Source organism: Peromyscus eremicus, unplaced genomic scaffold, assembly GCF_949786415.1.
Source record: "Peromyscus eremicus unplaced genomic scaffold, PerEre_H2_v1 PerEre#2#chrX_unloc_2, whole genome shotgun sequence".
NCBI classification, from domain to species: domain Eukaryota; kingdom Metazoa; phylum Chordata; class Mammalia; order Rodentia; family Cricetidae; genus Peromyscus; species Peromyscus eremicus.
Window position 1 is genome coordinate 2,738,637 of NW_026734289.1, and position 24,817 is coordinate 2,763,453.

A 24,817-nucleotide genomic window follows, 5' to 3' on the forward strand; every position below is an offset into this window, starting at 1 on the left:
AAATAAATCACACACAGAGAGGCTAATTCTTTTTCATAAGTGCCTGGCCTTAGTTTGGCTTGTATCTAGGCAGCTTTTTCTAACTTAAGTTCTCTCATGTACCTTACACCTCTGGGCTTTTATCTTTCTGTATTCTGTATATCTTTCTTTACTTTTTACTCCACGGTTTGTTATATAGCAGGGTGACTACCCCCTGGTGTCCTCTCTTTTTCTTGCTCCTTCCTTTTTTCTTTTCAGTTTTCTCTTCCAATTTGTTCTCTCTGCCAGAGAGCCCTGCCTAACTTTTTCTGCCAAGCTATTGGCTGTTCAACACTTTGTTAGACCAGTTGGTATTTTAGACAGGCAAAGTATCACAGTCTTACAGAGTTAAATATATGCAACATAAAAGAATGCAAGTTTCTTTTGTATCTTAAAATAATTGTTTCACAGCATAGACAAATATAACACATCTTAAAATAATATTTTGCAACAGCCTGGATTACATTTTGTGACCACATGATGTTGGGATACCTAAGGTATGGGACATCTCCCATGGAGCACTAGCTGCATATATGGAGATGAAGTAAAGAGAGAATTATATGAGAAATTGCATGAATAGGGCCATGTGAGCCTGTTGATAATGAATCCTCATGCATCTGAGATAGAGATAGAGAATTTGATGTCTGTCCTGCTCTGTTTCAGTATTGTCTTTGCCTAATCTTCCCTTGATATGTCTCCATTTCTCTATGTTATATTTTAAATGGTTTTCTGTGCCATTGTATTTTGGAAAGTTATAATCCATTTTCTGATTTCACAAATGTCACCATGAAGAGACCATCTTGTATGTCAGAAGAGGCTTTGAACATTTGAAATAGTTTAGGGGATGTTGCAAACTATGAGGATCATTGAAGTGACTAAATGCCTTTTCTTCCTAGATGATCATGTGTGGTGGTATTTTACTTGTACTGAAATGTGATTTTAATTGTTGAAATTCCCTCGAATTCTACACGGACTTGGTAAGTCACTTAACATATCAGATATTTTAAAGGAAACTATTTAAAAGAGAAATTTTTTTTCCACATTAAAAAAAATGGGTTTTCTGTGTACATTGGAAGAAAATTGGGCTTCGTTTGCAATTTTAGGCAGTCTGACAATGGAACAACTATATGAGAAGATTAATGTTGATCTAATTATGCATTTTATTACTATGTTTATCCTCATTTTACTATTTAAAAGATAGTCAATTTAAGTGCCAGGATGACAGCTTTAGAAAAACCTATTAAACCTGTAAAAACTCAGACAGAAGAAACTAACAGTGAAGTTGCTTCAAGATTGGATCATAGGGTTACAGAAAGAAAGCCTGTTTTCACACAGTCACCCTTAGTTTGTCCAGTAACCGTACAGCAGTCGCCTGATCAAATGACTACACAAAATATTTGGGCTCCAATTGAAATGTTAGATTTACGAAGGTTTAAGGAGGCAATAGTATCTTATGGCATGCATTCCCCATATGTAAAGCAAATGTTAAACTCTTGGTCAACATATAATAGGATTGTACCACAGGACTGGCGGGAGCTGGCACAAGCTGTTCTTGAACCCAGTCAAAGGCTTCAGTGGCTAACTTGGTTCAAGGACGAAGCTAAAAACATAGAAAAACAGTGGAGGGATAAAGGAATACAAGTCTGCCAGGATCAGCTTATTGGAGAAGGTCAATATGCTTCAGCACAAACACAATGTTTATATGATGTCCAAACCCTAATTTTATGTCGAACAGCAGCCTTGAATGCATGGGACAGAGTTGAGGAACCAGGAAAAAAACTGAGTCATTTACAAAGGTTGTACAAGGCCCAAAAGAATCTTTCACAAATTTTTTACAAAGACTGGCTTCAGCAGTAAAGAGAATGGTCCCGGATTCAGAAGCTAGTAAGATAATAGTTGAATCTTTAGCCTTTGAGAATGTGAATGCAGCATGCAAAACAATAATCAGGCCGTTAAAGGCAAGATCTGCACCTTTGGAAGATTGGATTAGAGATACGGTTAATGTTGAAGCTCATGAGCATGATGATACGTGGGTAGGAGAAGCAATTTCAAAAGGTTTGAGGAATGTTAGATGTTTTGGATGTGGAAAGCAAGGACATTTGAAAAGGGACTGTAAACAGGTCATTCCTAGAAACAATGTTTCTTCAAGGAACAATGGCAACAGAATGTCCCTTCCTTCTGGAGTATGCAGAAGGTGTGGTAAGGGAAAACACTGGACCAACGAATGTAGATCAACAAGGGACAGACAGGGTAATCCTTTGCCTCAGTCTTCGGGAAACTCCCAGAGGGGCCTCATGCAGGCCCCACTAGCAAATCCAGTTCAAACCTTTCCTGCAGTCATAGAGGAAACCCCTACCCAGAGCAATTAAATAACCAAATGCCTATTGGAATAAGTCATGCTGGTCAGGATGATGAAACAGAGAGAATAGAAAATTCAGGAGCAAATATAAAGAAAATTTTTTGGCAAACTTTTATTAATGAACAAAGACCAAAATTATCGATAAAAATAAATGGTGTTTTGTTGTCTGGTCTGGTAGACACAGGTGCAGACATTACCATAATTGCACCAGAATTTTGGCATCCAACTTGGCCTCTTCAGGAGGTAAATGTTCAACTTTTAGGAATTGGGACATTATCTCAGGTGAAACAGAGTGCAAGATGGCTCGAGTGTATAGGTCCAGAAGGACAGAGAGGAAAATTGAAACCATATGTAGCTAACATAGCTATGAACTTGTGGGGTCGAGACTTGTTGCAACAATGGAATACTCAGATTCACATCCCTCCAATCTCAGAAACAAATCATAAATTAACACATGTTTCTGAGAGAAATATTAGAAGGAATTATTCTGAGTGGTCACCAGCCATCCATATTATACAAGAACAGGGCACAGCAACTGATGATCTTCCAAAGACACCAACAGCTCTACCTTTAAAATGGTTAACAGACAATCCTGTATGGGTCCAGCAATGGCCTTTAACAACAGAGAAACTCCAGGCTTTAGAAGAGCTGGTAGAAGAACAGTTAAATGCTCAGCATATTGAGGAATCAACCAGCCCTTGGAATTCTTCTGAATTTGTTATTAAAAAGAAATCTGGTAAATGGAGAATGGTAACAGACCTTAGAGCAATTAACAAAGTAATTCAGCCAATGGGCTCTCTACAATCTGGAATTCCTCTGCCTACTCTGTTACCAAAAGGATGGCCTCTCATAGTTATTGACTTAAAAGACTGTTTCTTTTCAATACCGTTACAAGAAAAAGACAGAGAAAGATTTGCTTTCACAGTGCCTACTTATAATAATTCTCAACCGGTTAAAAGATTTCAATGGAGGGTCCTCCCACAGGGAATGTTGAATAGCCCAACTCTGTGCCAATATTTTATACAACAGCCTTTGGAAGTGATACGTAAAAAATTTTCTAAATCTATAATTTATCATTATATGGATGATATTTTACTAGCTGATTCAAATGCAGATACTTTAGAAAGAACGTTTGAAGAAGTAAAGAAAATTTTGCCTTGCTGGGGATTACAAATTGCTCCTGAAAAGATACAAAGAGGAGCTTCTATTAATTATTTAGGATATAAAATAGAGCTACAAAAAATTAGACCCCAAAAGGTGCAAATTAGGAGAGATCAACTACAGACTCTTAACGACTTTCAAAGATTATTTGGAAATATTTCTCATCTATGAACTATTGTTGGGGTAAAAAATGATGAACTGCATAATTTGTTCAAAACCTTAGAAGGTGACAAGGACTTAAATAGTCAAAGAGAGTTATCACCTGAAGCTGAGAAAGAATTGGCCTTGGTAGAAAGGAAAGTACATGAAGGGCACGTGGATCGTATTGATCCAAAGCTGGATTGCATTTTGGTTATTTTACCTTCTCCTACAGGAATATTAATGCAGAGGGAAGATATTATATTAGAATGGATATTTTTACCAAATAAACCAAACAAAAAATTAAAAACTTATGTGGAAAAAATCTCTGACTTGATTTGGAAAGGAAAATTGAGACTTCGTCAATTAGCAGGAATAGACCCAGCAGAAATTGTCGTACCTTTAACTAAGGAGGACATTGAAAAATTATGGACAGAAAGTGAACCTTGGCAAAGAGCTTGCAGTAATTTTTTGGGAGAAATTAACAGCAAATATCCCAAAAGCGATAGAATTGATCTTATAAAGAGAGCTGATTGGATCTTGCCTCGAATTGTACGGGAAAAGCCCATATCTGGAGTTCATACATTTTATACAGATGCCAACAAACAAGGAAAGGCAGGTTACAAATCAGAAAATTTAAGTAAAGTGGTTCAAAGTCCTTATAATTCAGTTCAAAAATCAGAATTATATGCTATTCTGTTGGTATTAATGGATTTTTCAGAACCTCTCAACATAGTAACTGACTCTCAGTATGCTGAAAGAGTAGTATTACATATTGAGACTGCAGAATTTATCCCTGATGCTTCAGAATTAACATCACTATTTATTCAATTACAAGATACAATCAGGAAAAGGAGTCATCCTTTATATATAACTCACATTCGATCCCATACTGGTCTGCCAGGCCCTCTAGCACAAGGCAATGATGAGATTGATAAGTTATTAATAGGAAATGTGCTGGAGGCCTCAGAATGTCATAAAAAACATCATGTCAATAGTAAAGGTTTAAAAAAGGATTTTTCCATAACCTGGCAACAAGCCAAAGAAATAGTAAAGAAATGTCCTACTTGTTCCTTCTACAATCAAACGCCATTACCAGCAGGATGTAACCCAAAGGGTACTCAAAGAAATGAAATCTGGCAGATGGACGTGTTTCACTTTGCAGAATTTGCAAAACTGAAATACGTACACCACACTATCGATACTTATTCAGGATTTCAGTGGGCAACTGCTTTGAGTTCTGAAAAAGCTGATTCTGTAATCACTCATTTGCTAGAAGTTATGGCCATCATGGGTATACCTGCACAAATCAAAACTAACAATGCTCCATCATATGTCTCTGTTAAAATGAAACAGTTTTTTGCTTATTACAATATAAAGCATATTACAGGCATACCACATAATCCTACAGGTCAAGCAGTTATAGAAAGATCAAATAGAACTCTAAAGGATATGCTAAATAAACAGAAAGGGGTAATAAAAACCCCCAGAAATAGACTGCATAATGCTCTATTAACTTTGAATTTTCTTAATGCCAATGAGAAAAGAACAACAGCTGCAGAGAGACATTGGATAATAGAAAAAACTACAGAATTAAATCAGCCTATATACTTTAAGGATATGCTGACCTCAGAATGGAAACCAGAATATGTGTTCTGTTGGGGATGAGGTTTTGCTTTTGTTTCTACAGGAGAAGATAAGTTGTGGGTACCATCAAAATTGATAAAGGTTCGATTTGAACAAGAGAAACCTCTTAATTAGAGGAGGTGATAGCTCATCAACCAACATGAACATCCAATTTAAACTAACTTATACCAGTAACACATGTCTTTTCATTTAATCAGATAATAACATGCCAAAAAGGAACATCCCCAAAATTAGTCTTGGGGAAAGGTTTTTGTTTTTGTCTTTTAGGAGAATGAAGGTTAAGGAATCTGAAGAACACTGGACAAATAAGACAACTGAAGAAAATGGACAAATCATCTATCCCAGGAAGCAGAGTGAAATGGCGTATGGGTATATATTATCTAAAAAATTGTATTTCTTCCTAAATGTTTGTTTCTGCTTTTCTCTAAAGATTTAACACTATTGGTCTTCTAATAGTCCCAGTCCAATTAAAATTTAAAGCTGACTTTGGAGTTGGAGAATGGCTCTCTCCTTCTTTAAACTCAAGCATGTTGTTAAAAGGAAAATGCAAACTCCCTGTATCATGCCAGAATAAAAGAGCCATCTTCTTCTATGAGACAGGAGAAAAGCCAAATTAATTAAGGGACTATTCTATTACTAATCTTAACTCTTTGATTCTATTCTGATTCTTTAAACTTTTCTTAAAGTATAAATTTTATATCAAAACTTACAAGATTAATATATATAGATATAGATATAGATATACATTTTAAACTTTGTTAAGATATGAATGGTCATATAGAGTACTAATTAATTCTAGAAAAAAGGCTTCAATTAGCTGCATATATATGTCTTTGAGTTCGAGTCTCTTATCAGTTTTCTGCAGGAATTTACGGCCAGGCCTAACATCAACTGAAGTCTCCAGGAAGAAGTTGGGGCCCCACAACAACAACAATTCCACGTGGACAATAATAACATCACTAAGCTGACAAACATCATCTACAGATCAGCTTTGAACTACAAGGTGCTCAGAGCAATTTTGAGATGACTAGATGAGATGATCCAGTCTCAAAGACTACTTGAATAAGGACTTGAGATAAACCCTGAACTTTGGCATTATACACAAACTGGATAATGAAGGATATAGTTACCTTTCCTAGAATTTGACAATTAATCTAAAATTTTTCTTTCAGGATAAAGTTAACTTCGCCCATACCCAGCAGGAAGCAATTTTAAGAATATGACGCCCACATTCCCAAAGAGGTGGTGTGGGGTGGGTGGTTTTTTGGTCTTTTTATGGGTTTTGGGTCTGGGATAATTTTCATTGTTTAGGGGGGTTGGTTACAAGTTGTTGTCAAGGGTTAGGAAAAAGACTAAGCAGATTAGATTTAAGGTTCTTATTTAAAAAAAAGAGAGAGAAAGAAAGAAGAAGAAAAAGACAGTTACTAGTTTTAAATACTTTACATTGGATTGGATTGTTTTATATTGTATACAAATTATATATATTGAAATTGATATTGTTAGAAAATGCTATATGTATATTTCTAATTGTACTTATATCGTTCATTTAACAATGCAATTTTCTGATCCTTGAATGTTATTATTACCATTAGGATATAAAGAAATGATAGTTAGTAGTTAGACATTACAATAGAACTTGTAGTCATATTAGATATGTTTTAAAAATTGAGCAGATATATTTTAGATAGGTCATCTTCAAACCCTTCAGAGATCTACAGAATATGGCATTTAAAATGTTTTAATAACTTAGAAAATTTTTCTTTTTTGTTATTGACTATGAGACATGTTGGCTCCTGGCAGTACCAATCTACTTCAGAGAAAATATGGGCATTGAAGAAACTGCGTATGGAGTTAGCTTTCATTGTGGCAAAAGTTAGCCACTGGACAACAAAGTATCCTCGAATCAACTGATGACAAAATGGACAGACAGGACATGAAACAAAGGACTACTGATTCTTGCCTAAACAAGCGTGGTTATGGCTTTATCAAAAGGCATCTTCTGAGGCCAGGACAATATGGCACCATCCCTGACGTGGCCTTCGCAACTCGGAAAAGGTACAGTGCCCTTTTCTTCAAAGGCAGCTGAACAGGCAGTGGGCCGATGGCTTCTGATGTGCTATGAAACAGCAGCTGAAACAGTTATTCTGGAAGAGTAACTAAGCTCACGCCTCTCAATAGTAGGCTGGCATTTGATAGAGAGATGTGGAAAAGAATGGGATGCTGAGATGAAGCCATATGTACACAGCCAAGAAGAATGGAGAGCTGAACTAAAAAACCATTAACATTTTCCAGAATTTAAAATCCTGAATCATGACATGACATTAGTGGAATTCAGGTGTTTCTGGTGCATGGACTGCTCTCACCCAATGTGAGGTTGAACTGTTGACCTTGTGTACATCCTACTTCACAAATGAGTCTGTCAGATATGCTAAGCCTATTTAGGCTGAAGATGGTGCCCCAGCATTGCAGAGAAACCTCAGGTGACTGTCCAGGCAGTTGGCTTTTTCTGTCAACTCACAAATTTTTTGGAAGTTGCTCGCATGCACTTTCTGTTTTTATTTTTGTTAGCTAATATTATTTCCTTCTTGGGTCTCTGAGGGAGTTGAAGATTAGTTAGTTATAGTTGAAGGTTAGTTAGTTAAAGTTGAAGATTAATTAGGATAGAAAGTGAATTAGATACATTTTGGACTTAACAAAATAGGATAATGAAATTATTATCTCTGAATTTGTCAAATACAAATGGACTAGACATTGTTTAGACATTTGTTATTTGTATATATTGTATATAGTTATTGTACTTTTGTATAGAGTTTTTCTTTTGTTAGTTATAACCTTTTTCTTTTTTTTCCTTTTTATTAAAATAGAAAAGGGGAAATTTGGTGGTATTTTACTTGTACTGAAATGTGATTTTAATTGTATGTTAATAAATAAAGTTGCCTGGGGGTCAGAGTTTTAGAGCCATAGCAAGTGCGTGGCGGTGGTGGCTCACGCCTTTAAGGACCTGGAGGGCGGTACATACAGGCAGTGACAAGGCAGTCACGAGTTTAGTTTACAACCAATGAGAAGGCAGAACATCTAGACTATCTAAAGACATATACACAGAAAGAGGCCCTTTTTTCAGAGAGCTCTCTTGGCTGAAGCAGGATAGCTGAAGCAGGAAGGGTAAGGCTCTTAGTTCTGACCTCTTGGCTTTCTTCTCTGAATCGGCTCTGTGTTTCTTATTTAATAAGATGGTTGGTTACATCTACAGGTGTTCTCTAGTTTGTTGGTGTTTTTTTCATGCAGGCTGTTGGGAGGACCCACTGTCTATGGACACTTTTTTCTGTTCCATGGATCTGTGCCCCTGGAGGGAATTTTGTGTGATGACACCTGGAATGTTGTGGGAAATCCATAAGGACAGACACGGTGGGTGTGTGCTGCAGGCATCCTGGAGTTAAGAGTGAGAATTGCTTCTTGTCCCTCAGCTTCTATGTTGCCTGTCCTCGGTCCACTTGAATCTCTTGAGAGAGCTGAGTCCTGTGTGTGCCTAGGCCCTGCCACAGGTAGGTAGGTGTCCACAGAGGATACAGAGAGTTCCATGCCTGACAGGGTCTTGAGGAAGTTAGAGAATAGAAAGAGAAGTTTCCTGAGTAGTGCCTGGTAGTTGGTGTAGGGTAGGGTCGGGAGGTGGGAGGATAGGGGTGGGAGGTGGAGGGCTGTGCAGAGGAGAGAGATTGTGACAGAGGTGGAGGTAGGTCAGAATGGTTGCCTGGTGCTGCCTAGGAAACGGTTAAGGTGGGGACCTGAGCCCAGGGTTTGGTAGGCAAGGGGGGAGGTGGGTGCAATGTTTCTTCTTTTGATGTGTCCTTGTCTCTACCTCAGGGCCCTGGACGCCCTGCCTGTTCAGAAGAGACTGTGGATGTCCCCGAGCCTTGTGGTCCCTGCTTCGGATGATGTGGGGCACATCCATCTGAACGCTCATCACTACCAAGTCCAAGGTTTTGGAAGGAAGCCCTTCTCCTCTCCCATCTCAGTATTAGACCATCGGACCTTGGGACACGAGACTCAGGCCGCTGACTCTGCATCCCTCACAAGTGCACAGAGCTGCCTGCCCTTTTGCCTTGTGTCCATCCTGGAGCGGCCTTCTGCCAGGTGGGAAGCCCGAGCTGGGTCTAGGGACTCATTGAGTAGGGTGGTCGTCTCCCTTGGTGTAACATCTTCCATCCCACTGCCCTAGAAGAACCGGATACAGCCTTGGAGGCCCCTCTTGCCGGGCCACCTTGACCTGGAAGCTTGGGTCAGCAGACCCAAGGCCATCCTGGCAGCTGTACTGGTCACCCTGTTGGGTGGAGTCATGTAGACAGCCACTGGATCTCTGAAAACTTCTGTGTGTGTGTGTGTGTGTGTGTGTGTGTGTGTGTGTGTGTGTCTGTGTGTGTGTGTCTATGTGTCTGGGGTGAAGGCTGGGCGAAGGGCAGGGATGCAGCTGTGAGAATACCCTGGTTTGGCAGCTAGGGGGCGACGTTCAGCCCTTGGTCCCCAAATCCATGAGTATGTTTCTGAGGCTCCTCCCCTATAGTCCAGATTGGCATGTGGTTTGTGGAGGATTCCCTTAGGGTCTGGTGCGGGCTCTCAAGAGCTTCTATGCCCACATCCACACACTCCCCACTTGGCTCCCTCCATCACACCCTCCACCACCTGGCCCCTCTCCAGGTACCACATGATACTCTCAGGCGGGGCCTTCTGGGCTGGTAAGTGCCCAAAGCCGAGTGTCTCAGGGCAGTGCAGGGCATGGAGGAACCTGTTAAGGCTTGTAACCGCAATCTGCCCCATGCACCCCCACTTGCTGATCAACCTGGGGTCCCTAGCAGCAGCACTAGAGCCTCATGTCTGTCCAGTCCCGGCCTACATGGTTGGCCTCCATCTTGGAGCTTGGGAGGAGATCTCTGGCTTTTTTTAATTTTTAATTTTTTTTTTTTTTTTTTTTTTGCTGTGCGAAGGGCACAGGGAGAACACCTGTCGTCCTTGACCCTTGGCATTCTCCGTGCACTGCTGCCATCACGCGGATTCAGTTTGCCGATTCTGCCACCAAGTCCCTGTGCTTCTCTGGAAATGGGGGCGGGCTGGCTAGGGAAGGGCTCCCGCCTGGGTCTCCCAGCACCAAAGAGGTTCTCTTGCCCGCTCCTTGACCCAGGAGAGCTGGAGGAGGAAGCAGGGTCCAGGTGACCAGCTCCGGGCGGGTGCCACGAGACTTGGCTTGCCGCTGGCAAGAGCACAGCCTCCCAGGTCCTGGGGCCGCCATGTCTGGCAGCAGCAGAGGACCACTCCGCAGGGGATTGTGCAGCCTGGGCTGCATCATGGTCGTTTTGGGGAAACATCCTGTGTGCCAGCCTGCCTGCCCTTACCGTGGTGCACCAGGCCACACAGGACCGCCCATTTTTTGTCTGAGTCTCCCTAGCAGTATCCACAGCTCACTTTGAGAAACCACACAAACTCTGCCCAGCATCTCTGGGAGGTGCTCAGGGTCTCAGGTCTGGTGCTAGCCACTGTGGCCAAATGTCTGTCATCCATTTAACTTCTCCTGAAAGCCCCTCTCCTTTCTGGCTGCCAGGCCTTCTCTCTGGATTGCCTTTTGTTCCTTTGACATTGTTTGCCCTTGAGCTGTGCTACAGGTGGAATTCAGGGACTGGAACCTGTCAGAAAAGGTTCCTGCTCCAAAGCAAAACCCCAGAATCCTACAAGTGGTCTGCGAGGTCCCTCACCCGCCCCCATCATCATCCTATGCAAGCTGGTTGTGTGTACCCAGTGATCCAGGAGCTCAAGGCAGTGTGGTGGCTCAAGGGGAATCCCAGTAGAAGCATCCAGACCAGAGTTTGGACTCAGGGGTGCTCACAAAGAGGCCAGGAAGAACTTAGGTACCATGGTGGCCAGGTTTCATGGTCCCTGCCTCCCCTGACAAGCCTCCTCTGTGTCATGCAGGATACATGCAGGCCGCATACTCCTTCTTGTGTTCTCCTGCCTAGCTCCCTTTGCCTTAAACCCAGGGAGAACTCCCAGGGTCAAGTTCAAAAAGCCCGTTGTCCTGCACTGCCCTGTCCAGACATCATTTCAGCAGGAGGAACACTTAAAGAAGGCTCTGATATTAACAGAGGACACTATCTGTAGACCTAGAACTGCTCTGTGTGTGTGTGTGTGTGTGTGTGTGTGTGTGTGTGTGTGTATTGGGTGTTTGTGTGTTCCTGGTTTTGTTGTGGCCAAATCCTGTGAGTGTCCATAAGCAGTGCCTGAGAGGCACAGTATGTAAGAGTTATGGTGGTCAGGCCAGGGTTGAGGGAAGGACAGGTTGGCATGTAGTGGAGCCTTCTAAGGCTCCATCCTTCAGCTCCAGTTCTGGTGAGCACAAGGTTTTCAGTGGTGCATCCTGTGTGTGGTTTGGGGCTCAGGGGTGTGCCCGGGCATGGTGGCTGAGAGCATTGTGTCATAACCATCGGGTAGGTGGCAGGACTGTCCTTTGGAGTAGCCTGCCAGGCAGGTCTAGGAAGTCAGGGCCTCCAACCTCACCCCCTGCACCAGGAAGCTCCCCTTTTAGCCTCACCAAATGTCTCCAGGAGGCTTTGTAGAGATGGAGAGTTGGAAGACCATAGACAAGCTTGTCTTCAGGTGGCAGAGAGAGTGATTTCCTTCTAGGCTCCATCAAGAAGATGTCAGCAGTGTGGAGGATGGCTTCTGGAGACTATCAGTGCTCATGGAAGGAAGGCTTCCCGTTGGGGAATACAAAGCATTTCCCAAATGAACATGGCCTAGCTACCTTGGATACCAGGGATGGGACTGTACATGGGAGACAAGGACAGAGGGAGACAGAGATAGAGGTGGAGGTGGAGGTAGAGGAGGATAGATAAATGAGAGGGGAGGGGTTACAGGGAGAGAGAGGAGGGAGGGGACAGGATGAGAGAATGTGGGAGAGCAAATGAGAATCTACCTGTGGGGTGTTGGGTGTTCTATAGTTTGTGGCTGTTTTTCATGCAGGCTGGTGGGCAGACCCACTCTGTCTATGAACACTTTTTTCTGTTCCATGGGTCTGGGCCCCTGGTGGGAATTTTGTGTAGGACACCTGGAATGTTGTGGGACATCCATAAGTACAGACAAGGTGGGTGGGTGCTGCAGGCATCCTGGAGTTAAGAGTGAGAATTGCTTCTTGTCCCTCAGCTTTGATGTTACCTGTCCTCTGTCCACTTGAATCTGTTGAGAGAGCTGAGTCCTGTGTGTGCCTAGGCTCTGCTACAGGTAGGTGGGTGTCCATAGAGGATACAGAGTGTTCCATGCCTGACAGGGTCTTGGGGAAGTTAGAAAATGGAAAGAGAAGTTTCCTGAGTGGAGCCTGGTAGTTGGTGTAGGGTAGGGACGGGAGGTGGGAGGTTAGGGGTGGGAGGTGGAGGGCTGTGCAGGGGAGAGGGATTGTGACAGAGCTGGAAGTAGGTCAGAATGGTTGCCTGGTGTTGCCTAGGAGATGGTTAAGGTGGGGTCCTGAGCCCAGGGTTTGGTAGGCAAGAGGGCAGGTGAGTGCAATGTTTCTTCTTTAGATGTGTCCTTGTCTCCACCTCAGGGCCCTGGCTGGCCTGCCTGTTGAGGCGAGGTTGTGGAAGTCCCGGGCCCCCAGTGGTCTCTGCTTCTGGTGATATGGGGCAGCATCCACCTGAATTCAGAACTTCACCATGGAGGCCAAGGTTTTGGAAGGAAGCCCTTCTCCTCTCGTATCTCAATATCAGACCATCGGAGCATGGTACACGGGACTCAGGCCCCCGACCCTGGAGTCTTGACCAGTGCACACAGCTGTCTGCCCTTTTGCCTTGTGTCCATCCGGGAGCGGCCTTCTGCCAGGTGGGACTTCGGTGCTGGACCTAGCGTCTCATGGAGTTGGGTGGTCGTCTCACTTGGTTTGAAATCTTCCCGTGTGCTCAGGGTTCTGGGTCACCACCAAGGCACTGCCCTAGCAGGACCAGAGTCAGCCTGGGAGGCCCCTTTTTGGGTGGCCGGCTTGACCTGGAAGGGTGGGTCAGCAGACCCAAGGCCATGCTGGCAGCTGTACTGGTCACCCTGGTGGGTGGATTCATGAGGAAAACTGCTGGAACTCTGAAAGCTGCTTTGTGTGTGTGTGTGTGTGTGTGTGTGTGTGTGTGTGTGTCTGTGTCTGTGTCTTTGTGTGTGTGTGTGTGTGTGTGTGTGTGTGTGTGTTTGGGGTGAGAGCAGGCAAGGACAGAAATGCAGCTGTGAGAATACCTTGGCTTGACAGCTAGGGGGCGAGGCTGAGCCCCTGGTCCCCAACCCCATGAGTATGTTTCTGAGGCTCCTCCCCTAGAATCCAGATGTGGTGTGTGGAGGACTCCCTTAGGGTCTGGGGCAAGCTCTCAAGTGTGCCTGCTCCCACATCCACACACACCCCGCTTGGCCCCTTGCATGACACCCTCCACCACCGGCTCCCTTTCCCCTCACCCCACCATACCCTCAGGCAGGGTCTTCAGGGGGTGGAACAAAGCCCAGTGTCTCAGGGCAGTGCAGTGCATGGAGGAACCAATGGAGGAACCAGTTAAGGTCTGTGACCCCATTCTACACACCACACCCTTACCCCCTGAACACCCTCGGATCCCTAGCAGCCTCCCTATAGCCCCTGTCTGGCCAGTCCTAGCCTAGATGGTTGGCCTCCATCTTGGAGCTTTGTAGCCCAGCTTTTTTTTTTTTTTTTTTTAATTTTATTTTTTTTGCTTTGCAAAGAGTGGAGGGAGAGAACCCTTCTGCCTTGGCCCTTGGCATTTTCGGTGCACTGCTGCCATCACGCGGATTCAGTTTGCCGATTCCATCAGCAAGTCCCTGTGCTTCCCCGGAAATGGAGGCCAGCGGCTTAGTGAAGGTCTCTGACCTGGTTACCGAGGACCAAAGCGGTTCTCTTGTCAGCTCCATGACCCAGGTGAGTTGGAAGAGGAAGCAGGTGACCAGCTCCGGGCGGGCACTACGAGGCTTAGCTTGCAGGTCACAGAAGCACAGCCTCCCGGGTCCTATGGCCGCCATGTCTGGCAGCAGGAGAGAACCTCTCCACAGCGGATTGTGCAGCCTGGGCTGCATGGGGGTCCTTGTGGGGAAATTTCCTTCTCTGTGCTGGCCTGCCTGCCCTTACCGTGGTGCACAAGGCCACCCCAGGACCCCCTAGCTTTTGTCTGAGCCTCCCTAGCAGTACCCACAGCTCACTTCCGGAGACCACACAAACTCTGCCCTGCATCTCTGGGAGGTGCTCAGGGTCTCAGGCCTGGTTCCTAGCCACCTTGGCCAAATGTCTGTCATCCATTTAACTCCTCGTGACATCTCTCTCCTCTCTGGCTGCCAAGCCTTCTCTCTGGCTTCCCTTTTGTTCCTTTTACAAATAGCTTTTCACTTGAGCTGTGCTACAGGTGGAATTCAGGGACTGGGACCTGTCACAAAATGTTCCTGCTCCAGAGTCACATCCTCAGATCCCTACAAGGGGTCTGAAAGCTCCCCCCGCCCCATTATCATCCTATGGAAGCTGGTTGTGTTTACCCAGTAAGGCAGTGTGGTGGCTCAAAGTGAATCCCAGTAGAAGCATCCAGAACAGGTTTTGGACTCAGGGGTGCTCACAAACAGGCCACGCAGGACTTAGGTGCCATGGAGGCCAGTTTCACAGCCCCTACCTCCCCTGACAAGCCTCCCTTCTGGGATGCAAGACACATGCAGTCCAAATACTCCTTCCTGTGTTCTCCTGCCTAGCTCCCTTTGCCTTAAACCCAAGGAGAACTCCCAGGATAAAGTTAACAAAGCCACTTGTCCTACACTGCCCTGTCCAGACATTATCTCAGCAGGAAGAACACTTAAAGAAGGTTCTGAATTTAACAGAGGACACTATCTGCAGTCCTAGAACTGCTCTGTGTGTGTGTGTGTGTGTGTATGTGTGTGTGTGTGTGTGTGTATGTGTATTGGTTGTTTGTGTGTGCCTGAGTTTGTTGTGGCCTAATCCTGTGAGCGTCCATAAGCAGTGCCTGACAGGCACAGTATTTAAGAGTTATGATAGTCAGGCCAGGGTTGAAGGTGAATGACAGGTTGGCATGTAGGGAAGCCTTTTAGGGCTCCATCCTTCAGCTCCAGCTCAGGTGAGCACAAGGTTTAGACTGGTGCATCGTGTCTGTGGTTTGGGTCTCATGGACGTGCCAGGGAACAGTGGATGAGAGCATTGTGTAGGAACCATCGGAAAGGTGACAGGACCAACCTTTAGAGTGGCCTGCCAGGCAGGTCTAGGAAGTCAGGGCCTCCACCCCCAGCAGTATGAAGCTCCCTTTTTAGCCTCATCAAATGTCTCCAGGAGGTTTTGTGGAGAGGGAGATTTGGAAGAGCATAGACAGGCTTGTCTCCAGGTGGCAGGGAGAGTGATTTTCTTCTAGGCTCCATCATGGAAGATGTCAGCAGTTTGGAGGAGAGCCTCTGGAGACTTTCACTGCTCATTGAAGGAAGACTTCCTGTTGGGAGTGCAAAGCATTTCCCAACTGAACATGGCCTAGCTACCCTGGATACCAGGGATGGGACTGTACATAGGAGAGGGACAGAGAAAGACAGAGATAGAGGTGGAGTTGGAGGTAGAGGAGGATAGCTAAATGAGAGAAGGAAAGTAAGGCGAGAGCAAATGAGAATCTGCCTGTGAGATGTTGGGTGTTTTCGTGATTGTTGGTGTTTTTTTTTCATGCAGGCTGGTGGGCAGACCCACTCTGTCTATGAACACTTTTTTCTGTTCCATGGGTCTGGGCCCCTGGAGGGAATTTTGTTAATGACACCTGGAATGTTTAGGGAAATCCATAAGGACAGACAGGGTGGGTGGGTGCTGCAAGTATCCTGGTGTTAAGAGTGAGAATTGCTTCTTGTCCCTCAGCTTTTATGTTGCCTGTCCTCGGTCCACTTGAATCTCTTGAGAGAGCTGAATCCTGTGTGTGCCTAGGCCCTGCCACAGGTAGGTGGGTGTCCACAGAGGATACAGAGAGTTCCATGCCTGACAGGGTCTTGAGGAAGTTAGAGAATGGAAGGAGAAGTTTCATGAGTGGTGCCTGGTATTTGGTGTAGGGTAGGGTCGGGAGGTGGGAGGTTAGGGGTGGGAGGTGGAGGGCTGTGCAGAGGAGAGGGATTGTGACAGAGCTGGAGGTAGGTCAGAATGGTTGCCTGGTGCTGCCCAGGAGACAGTTAAGGTGGGGGCCTGAGCCCAGGGTTTGGTAGGCAAGAGGGCAGGTGGGTGCAATGTTTCTTCTTTTGATGTGTCCTTGTCTCCACCTCAGGGCCCTGGCTGGCCTGCCTGTTGAAGCGAGGTTGTAGATGTCCCCGACCTCCAGTGGTCCCTGCTCCTGGTGATGTGGGGCAGCATCCACCTGCATGCACTTCACCTTGGAGGCCAAGGTTTTGGAAGGAAGCCCTTCTCCTCTCCTATCTCAATATTAGACCATCGGACCATGGGACACGAAGCTCAGGCCCCCCACCCTGGAGTCATGACCAGTGTACACAGCTGCCTGCCCTTTTCCCTTGTGTCCATCCGGGAGCAGCTTTCTGCCAGGTGGGAACCTGGTGCTGGGCCTAGGGTCCCTTTGAGTTGGGCGGTAGTCTCCCCTGGTGACACAATTTCCCGTGTGCTCTTGGTTCTGGGACACCACCACCCCACTGCTCTAGCAAGTCCGGGGTCAGCCTGGGATGCCGCTTCTTTGCTGGACCCTTGACCTGGAAGCTTGTTTCAGTAGACCCAAGGAGTTGTAAGGGTCACTCTGGTGGGTGGAGTCATGTAGACAGCTGCTGAATCTCTAAAAGCAGCTGTGTGTGTGTGTGTATGTGTGTGTGTGTGTGTGTGTTTGTGTGTGTGTGTGTGTGTGTGTGTGTGTGTGTGTGTGTGTTTCTTGGGTGATGGCTGGAAAAGGGCAGAGATGCAGCTGTGAGAATACCTTGGTTTGGCTGCTAGGGGGCTACGATCCTGAACCCCAACCCCATGAGTATGTTTGTGAGGCTCCTCCCCTAGAATCCAGATGTGGTTTGTGGAGGACTCCCTTAGGGTCTGGCTCAGGCTCTCAAATGCGCCTGCTCCCACATCCACACACTCTCCCCTTGGCCCCCTCCATGACAACCTGCACCAACAGTCCCTTCTCCCCGCACCCCATCATACCCACAGGCAGGGTCTTTAGGGGCTCGCACAAAGCCAAGTATGTCAGGGAAAGTGCAGTGCTTAAAGGTTAAAGTGGAGGAACCAGTTAAGGTCTGTGACCCCCATCTACACACCACACCCTCACATTCTGCACACCCTCGGATCCCTAGCAGCAGCCCTAGAGCACAATGTCTGGACAGTCCTAGCCTAGATAAATGGCTTCCATCTTGGAGCTTTGGCTTTTTTTTGCTTTCCGTAGGGCGTAGGGAGAGCACCCTTCGCTCTTGGCCCTTGGCATTCTCGGTGCACTGCTGCCATCACGAATTTTCAGTTTGCCGATTCCGCCAGCAAGTCCCTGAGCTTCCCTGGAAATGGAGGCGGGCTGGCTAGGGAAGGGCTCCCGACTGGGTCCCCTAGGACCAAAGAGGTTCTCTTGCCTGCTCCATGACCCAGGACAGCTGGAGGAGGAAGCAGGGTCCAGGTGACCAGCCATGTCTGGGAGCAGGAAAGGACCTCTCCACAGGGGATTGTGCAGCCTGGGCTGCATGGGGGTGGTTGTGTGGAACTTTTCCTGCCTGCATGCCAGCTCGCCTACCCATACCGTGGTGCACAAGGCCACCCCGGGACCCCCTAGCTTTTGTCTGAGCCTCCCTAGCAGTATCCACAGCTCACTTCCGGAGACCACACAAACTCTGCCCTGCTTCTCTGGGAGGTGCTCAGGGTCTCAGGCCTAGTTGCTAACCCCTGTGCCCAAATGTCTGTCATCCATTTAACTCCCTTCTTTACATCCCCTCTCCTCTCTGGCTGCCAGGCCTTCTCTCTGGCTTGCATTTTGTTTCTTTTACAACTGGCTTTTCTCTTGAGCTGTGCTACAGGTGGAATTCAGGGACTGGGACCTGTTAGAAAAGGTTCCAGCTCCAGAGCCACATCACCAGATCCCTGTAAGGGGTCTGGACTCCTCAACCCTCCATCATCATCCTATCCAACCTGATTGTTCGTACCCACTATGGCTGTGTGGTGGCTCAAGGTGAATTCCAGTAGAAGCAGGCAGAACAGTGTTTGGACTCAGGTGTGCTCACAAAGAGGCCAGGCAGGACTTTAGATAACATAGTGGCCAGGTTTCACAGCCCGTGCTTCCCCTGACAAGCCTCCTCTGTTTCATGCAGGACACACATAGTCCTGTATTCTCCTGCCTAGTTGGACTTATCTTATACCCGGGGAGAACCCCCAGAGTGAATGTCGAAAACCTCTTGTCCTGAACTCACATGTCCAGACATCATCTCAGCAGGAAAAATACTTAGAGAAGGCTCTGAAATTAACAGAGGGCACTATCTGAAGTCCTACAACTGCTAAGCATGCAGGAGCGCTTTTGTGTATATGTGTGTTTGTGTGTGTGTGTGTGTGTGTGTGTGTGTGTGTGTGTGTGTTTGTGTGTGCATGTATACCTGGGATTATTGTGGCTCAGCTTTGGGACTTAGGGGAAGGACCGGTTTGCATGTAGGGGAAGTCTTTTAGGGCTCTTTCCTTCAGGTGCAGCTCAGGTGAGCACAAGGTTTGAAGTGGTGCATCCTGTGTGTAGTTTGGGGCTCAGGGGAGTACCAGGGCATCGTGGATGAGAGCATTGTGTAGGAATCATCAGAAAGGTGGCAGGACTGTCGTTTGGAGTGGCCTGCCAGGCAGGTCTAGGAATTCAGGGCCTCCACTCCCGCCAGCTGAACATGGCCTAGTTACCCTGGATAACAGGGATGGGACTGTACATAGGAGTGAGGGATAGAGGGAGACAGATATAGAGGTGGAGGTGGAGGTGGAGGAGGATAGATAAATGAGAGAGGGGGGGTGACAGCAAGAGAGAGGGTGGGAGAGCAAATGAGAATCTGCCTGTGGGGTGTTGGGTGTTTTCGTGATTGTTGGTGTTATTTTCATGCAGGCTGTTGGGCAGACCCACTCTGTCTATGGACACATTTTTCTGTTCCATGGGTCTGGGCCCCTGGAGGGAATTTTGTGTGAGGACACCTGGAATGTTGTGGGAAATCCATAAGGACAGGCAGGGTGGGTGTGTGCTGCAGGCATCCTGGTGTTAAGAGTGAGAATTGCTTCTTGTCCCTCAGCTTCTATGTTGCCTGTCCTCGGTCCACTTGAATCTCTTGAGAGAGATGAGTCCTGTGTGTACCTAGGCCCTGCCACAGGTAGGTGGGTGACCACAGAGGATACAGAGATTTCCTTGCCTTACAGGTTTTGGGATGTTAGAGAACAGAAAGAGAAGTTTCCTGAATGGTGCATGGTAGTTGGTGTGGGGTAGGGTGGGGAAGCAGGAGGTTAGGGGTGGGAGGTGGAGGGCTGTGCAGAGGAGAGAGATTGTGACAGAGCTGTAGGTAGGTCAGAATGGTTGCCTGGTGCTGCCTAGGAGACGATTAAGGTGGGGGCCTGGGCCCAGGGTTTGGTAGGGCAAGAGGGCAGGTGGGTGCAATGTTTTTTCTTTTGATGTGTTCTTGTCTTCACCTCAGGGACCTGGACACCCTGCCTGTTGAGGCAAGGTTGTGGATGTCCCGGGCCTTAGTGGTCTATGCTTCGCATGATGTGGGGCAGCATCCATCTGAACGCTCATCACTACCAAGGCCAAGGTTTTGGAAGGAAGCCCTTCTCCTCTCCCATCTTAGTATTAGACCATCGGACATTGGGACACGGGACTCAGGCCGCTGACTCTGCATCCCTCACAAGTGCACACAGCTGCCTGCCCTTTTGCCTTGTGTCCATCCTGGAGCGGCCTTCTGCCAGGTGGGAAGCCCAAGCTGGGTCTAGGGTCCCATTGAGTTGGGTGGTCGTCTCCCTGGGTGTAACACCTTCCATCCCACTGCCTTAGATAACCAGGTACAGCCTTGGAGGCCCCTCTTGCAGGGCCACCTTGACCTGGAAGCTTGGGTCAGCAGACCCAAGGCCATGCTGGAAGCTGTACTGGTCACCCTGGTGGGTGGAGTCATGTAGACAGCCACTGGATCTCTGAAAGCTGCTGTGTGTGTGTGTGTGTGTGTGTGTGTGTGTGTGTGTGTCTGTGTGTGTGTCTGTGTGTGTCTGTGTGTCTGGGGTGAAGGCTGGCCTAGGGCAGGGATGTAGCTGTTAGAATACCCTGGTTTGGCAGCTAGGGGGCGATGCTCTGCCCCTGAACCCCAACCCCATTATTATGTTTCTTTGGCTCCTCCCCTATAGTCCAGATGTGGTTTGTGGAGGACTTCCTTAGGGTGTGGCTCAGACTCTCAAGTGAGCCTGCCCCCACATCCACACACTCCCCACTTGGCCCCCTCCATGACACCCTCCACCACCTGCCCTCTCTCCCTGCACCCCACCATACCCTCAGGCAGGGCCTTCAGGGGCTGGCACAAAGCCCAGTGTGTCAGGGAAGTGCAGTGCATGGAGGTTACAATGGAGGAACCAGTTAAAGTCTGTTACCCCCATCTACACACCACACCCTCACCTTCTGCACACCACTGAATCCCTAGCAGCAGCCCTAGAGTGGCATGTCTGTCCAGTCCTAGCCTAGATGGTTGTCCTCCATCTTGGAGCTTTGGCTTTTTTTTTTTTTTTTTTTTTTTTTTTGCTTTGTGAAGGGCAGAGAGAGAGCACCCTTTGCATTTGGCCCTTGGCATTCTCGGTGCCCTGCTGCCATCCTGCGGATTCAGTTTGCCAATTCCGCCAGCAGGTCCCTGTGCTACCCTGGAAATGGAGGCATGCCGCCTAGGGAAGGGCTCCCACCTGGGTCCCCCAGGACCAAAGCGGTTTCTTGGCCCACTCAATGACCCAGGAGAGCTGGAGGAGGAAGCAGGGTCCAGATGACCGGCTCCGGGCGGGCGACACGTGGCTGGCTTGGGGTTCACGGAAGCACAGCCTCCCGGGTCCTGTGGCCGCCATGTCTGGGAGCAGGAGAGGACCTCTCCGCAGGGGATTGTGCAGCCTGGGCTGCATGGGTGTGGTTGTGTGGAACTTTTCCTGCCTCCATGCCAGCCCACCTGCCCTTACTGTGGTGCACAAGGCCACCCCGGGACCCCCTAGCTTTTGTCTGAGCCTCCCTAGCAGTATCCACAGCTCACTTCCGGAGACCACACAAACTCTGCCCTGCATCTCTGGGAGGTGCTCAGGGTCTCAGGCCTGGTTGCTAGCCACCTTGGCCAAATTTCTGTCATCCATTTATCTCCTCCTGCCATCCCCTCTCCTCTCTGGCTGCCTGGACTTCTCTCTGGCTTGCCTTTTCTTTCTTTTACAACTGGATTTTCTCTTGAGTTGTGAAACAGGTTGAATTTAGGCACTGGGACCTGTTAGAAAAGGTTCCAGCTCCAGAGCCACATCCCCAGATCCCTGTAAGGGATCTGGAACCCTCAACCCCCCAAACATCATCCTATCCAACCTGATTGTTCGTACCCAGTATGGCAGTGTGGTGGCTCAAGGTGAATTCCAATAGAAGCTTCCAGAACAGTGTTTGGACTCAGGGGTGCTCACAAAGAGGCCTGGCAGGACTTAGGTACCATAGTGGCCAGGTTTCACAGCCCGTGCTTCCCCTGACAAGCCTCCTCTGTGTCATTCAGGACACACATAGTCCTGTCTTCTCCTGCCTAGCTTCATTTGCATTAAACCCAGGAAGAACTCCCACCGTCAAAGGTCCAAAAGCCCCTTGTCCTTCATTCTCATGTCCAGACATCATCTCAGCAGGAAGAATACTTAGAGAAGGCTCTGAAATTAACAGAGGGCACTATCTGGAGTCCTACAACTGTTAAGCATGCAGGAGCGCTTATGTGTATGTGTGTGTGTGTGTGTGTGTGTGTGTGTGTGTGTGTGTGTGTGTGTGTATACCTGGGATTATTGTGGCCCAGTACTGTGAGAAGTCATAGCAGTGCCTGAGAGGCACAGTATGTACCAGTTATGGTCGTCAGCTCTGGGATGTAGAGGAAAGACAGGTTTGCATGTAGGGAAGCCTTTTAGGGCTCCATCCTTCAGATCCAGCTCAGGTGAGTACAAGGTTTGGAGTGGTGCTTCGTGTGTGTGGATTAGGGCTCAGGGGCATGCCAGTACGTGGTTGGTAAGAGCATTGTGTAGGAACCATTGGGAAGGTGGCAGTACCGTCCTTTAAAGTGGCCTGACAGGCAGGTCCATGAAGTCAGGTCTGCCACACCCACCCCCATCACCAGGAAGCTCCCTTTTTAGCCACAGCAAAAGTCTCCAGGAAGCTTTGTAGAGAGGGAGATTTGGAAGAGCATAGACAGGCTTGTCTCCAGGTGGCAGGGAGAGTGATTTTCTTCTAGGCTTCATCATGGAAGATGTCAGCAGTGTGGAGGAGAGCCTCTGGAGACTTTCAGTGCTCATTGAAGGAAGGCTTCCTGTTGAGGAGTGAAAAGCATTTCCCTACTGAACATGGCCTAGCTAACCTGTATACCAGGGATGGGACTGTACATAGGAGCGAGGGACAGAGAAAGACAGAGATAGAGGTGGAGGTGGAGGTAGAGGAGGATAGATAAATGAGAGAGAGAGAAAGTAAGGCGAGAGCAAATGAGAATCTGCCTGTGGGTGTTGGGTGTTCTCTAGTTTGTTGGTGTTTTTTTTTTTTTCATGCAGGCTGGTGGGCACACCCACTCTGTCTGTGGACACTTTTTTCTGTTCCATGGGTCTGGGCCCGTGGAGAGAAATTTGTGTGAGGACACCTGGAATGTTTAGGGAAATCCATAAGGACACACAGGGTGGGTGTGTGCTGCAGGCATCCTGGTGTTAAGAGTGAGAATTGCTTCTTGTCCCTCAGATTGTATGTTACCTGTCCTCGGTCCACTTGGAATCTCTTGAGAGAGCCGAGTCCTGTGTGTTCCTAGGCCCTGTCACAGGTAGGTGGGTGTCCACAGAGGATACAGAGAGTTCCATGCCTGACAGGGTCTTGGGGAAGTTAGAGAACGGAAAGAGAAGTTTCCTGAGTAGTGCCTGGTATTTGGTGTAGGGTAGGGTCGGGAGGTGGGAGGTTAGGGGTGGGAGGTGGAGGGCTGTGCAGAGGAGAGAGATTGTGACAGAGGTGGACGTAGGTCAGAATGGTTGCCTGGTGCTGCCTAGGAGATGGTTAAGGTGGGGGCCTGGGCCCAGGGTTTGGTAGGGCAAGAGGGCAGGTGGGTGCAATGTTTCTTCTTTTGATGTGTTCTTGTCTTCACCTCAGGGACCTGGACGCCCAGCCTGTTGAGGCAAGGTTGTGGATGTCCCGGGCCTTATGGTCCCTGCTTCACATGATGTGGGGCAGCATCCATCTGAACGCTCATCACTACCAAGGCCAAGGTTTTGGAAGGAAGTCCTTCTTCTCCCATCTTAGTATTAGATCATTGGATTTGGGACATGGGACTAAGGCCGCTGACTCTGCATCCCTTACAAGCATACACAGCTGCCTGCCCTTTTGCCTTATGTCCATCCGGGAGCAGCCTTCTGCAAGGTGGGAAGCCCGAGCTGGGTCTAGGGTCCCATTGAGTTGGGTGGTCGTCTCCCTTGGTGTAACACCTTCCATCCCACTGCCTTAGAAGAACCGGGTACAGCTTTGGAGGGCCCTCTTGCCGGGCCACCTTGACCTGGAAGCTTGGGTCAGCAGACCCAAGGCCATGCTGGAAGCTGTACTGGTCACCCTGGTGGTTGGAGTCATGTAGACAGCCAGTGGATGTGTGTGTGTGTGTGTGTGTGTGTGTGTGTGTGTGTGTGTGTGTGTTTCTCTGTGTGTTTGTGTGTCTGGGGTGAGGGCGGGGTGAGTCCAGGGATGCAGTTGTGAGAATACCCTGGTTTGCCTGCTAGGGGGAGATGCTCAGCCCCTGGACCCCAACCCCATGAATATACTTGTGAGGCTCCTCCCCTATAATCCAGATTGGCATGTGGTTTGTAGAGGACTCCCTCAGGGTCTGGCTCAGGCTCTCCAGTGCGCCTGCTCTCACATCCACACAGTCCCCACTTGGCCCCCTACATGACACCCTCCACCACCCGCCCCCTCTCCCCGCACCCCACTATACCCTCAGGTAGGGCCTTCAGGGGCTGGCACAAAGCCAGTGTCTCAGGGCAGTGCAGTGCTTGGAGGAAACAGTGGAGGAACCAGTTAAGGTCTGTGAGCCCGATCTACACACCACATCCCCACCTGCTGAACACCCTCCAATCCCTAGCAGCAGCCCTAGAGCTGCATGTCTGGCCAGTCCTAGCCTACGTGGTTGGCCTCTATCTTGGAGCTTTGTAGACTAGCTTGGGCTTTTTTATTTTTTTCTTTGGCTTTGCCAAGGGCCGAGGGGGTGCACCCTTCTGCCTTGGCCCTTGGCATTCTCGGTGCACTGCTGCCATCCCGCGGATTCAGTTTGCTG

At 47.9% G+C, this 24,817-nt stretch overlaps 2 long non-coding RNA genes across 4 annotated transcripts; both read left to right on the plus strand.

Annotated features, from left to right (window-relative positions):
• Positions 1-5,323: 5,323 nt before the first annotated feature.
• LOC131901053 (uncharacterized) lies at positions 5,324-6,730 on the plus strand. Of its 2 annotated transcripts, none has more exons than XR_009376308.1 (2): positions 5,324-5,692; positions 6,168-6,730. It is a non-coding gene; the product is annotated as an uncharacterized LOC131901053 (long non-coding RNA). The 2 variants fall into 2 exon arrangements; XR_009376309.1 differs by having other exon boundaries at positions 6,179-6,730.
• A 1,573-nt stretch (positions 6,731-8,303) lies between these two features.
• On the plus strand, positions 8,304-23,341 carry LOC131901052 (uncharacterized). 2 transcript variants are annotated; one of them, XR_009376306.1, is made up of 5 exons: positions 8,304-8,869; positions 9,185-9,454; positions 19,580-19,657; positions 19,976-20,246; positions 23,251-23,341. It is a non-coding gene; the product is annotated as an uncharacterized LOC131901052 (long non-coding RNA). The 2 variants fall into 2 exon arrangements; XR_009376307.1 differs by having other exon boundaries at positions 8,304-8,865.
• The last annotated feature ends 1,476 nt before the right edge of the window (positions 23,342-24,817 follow it).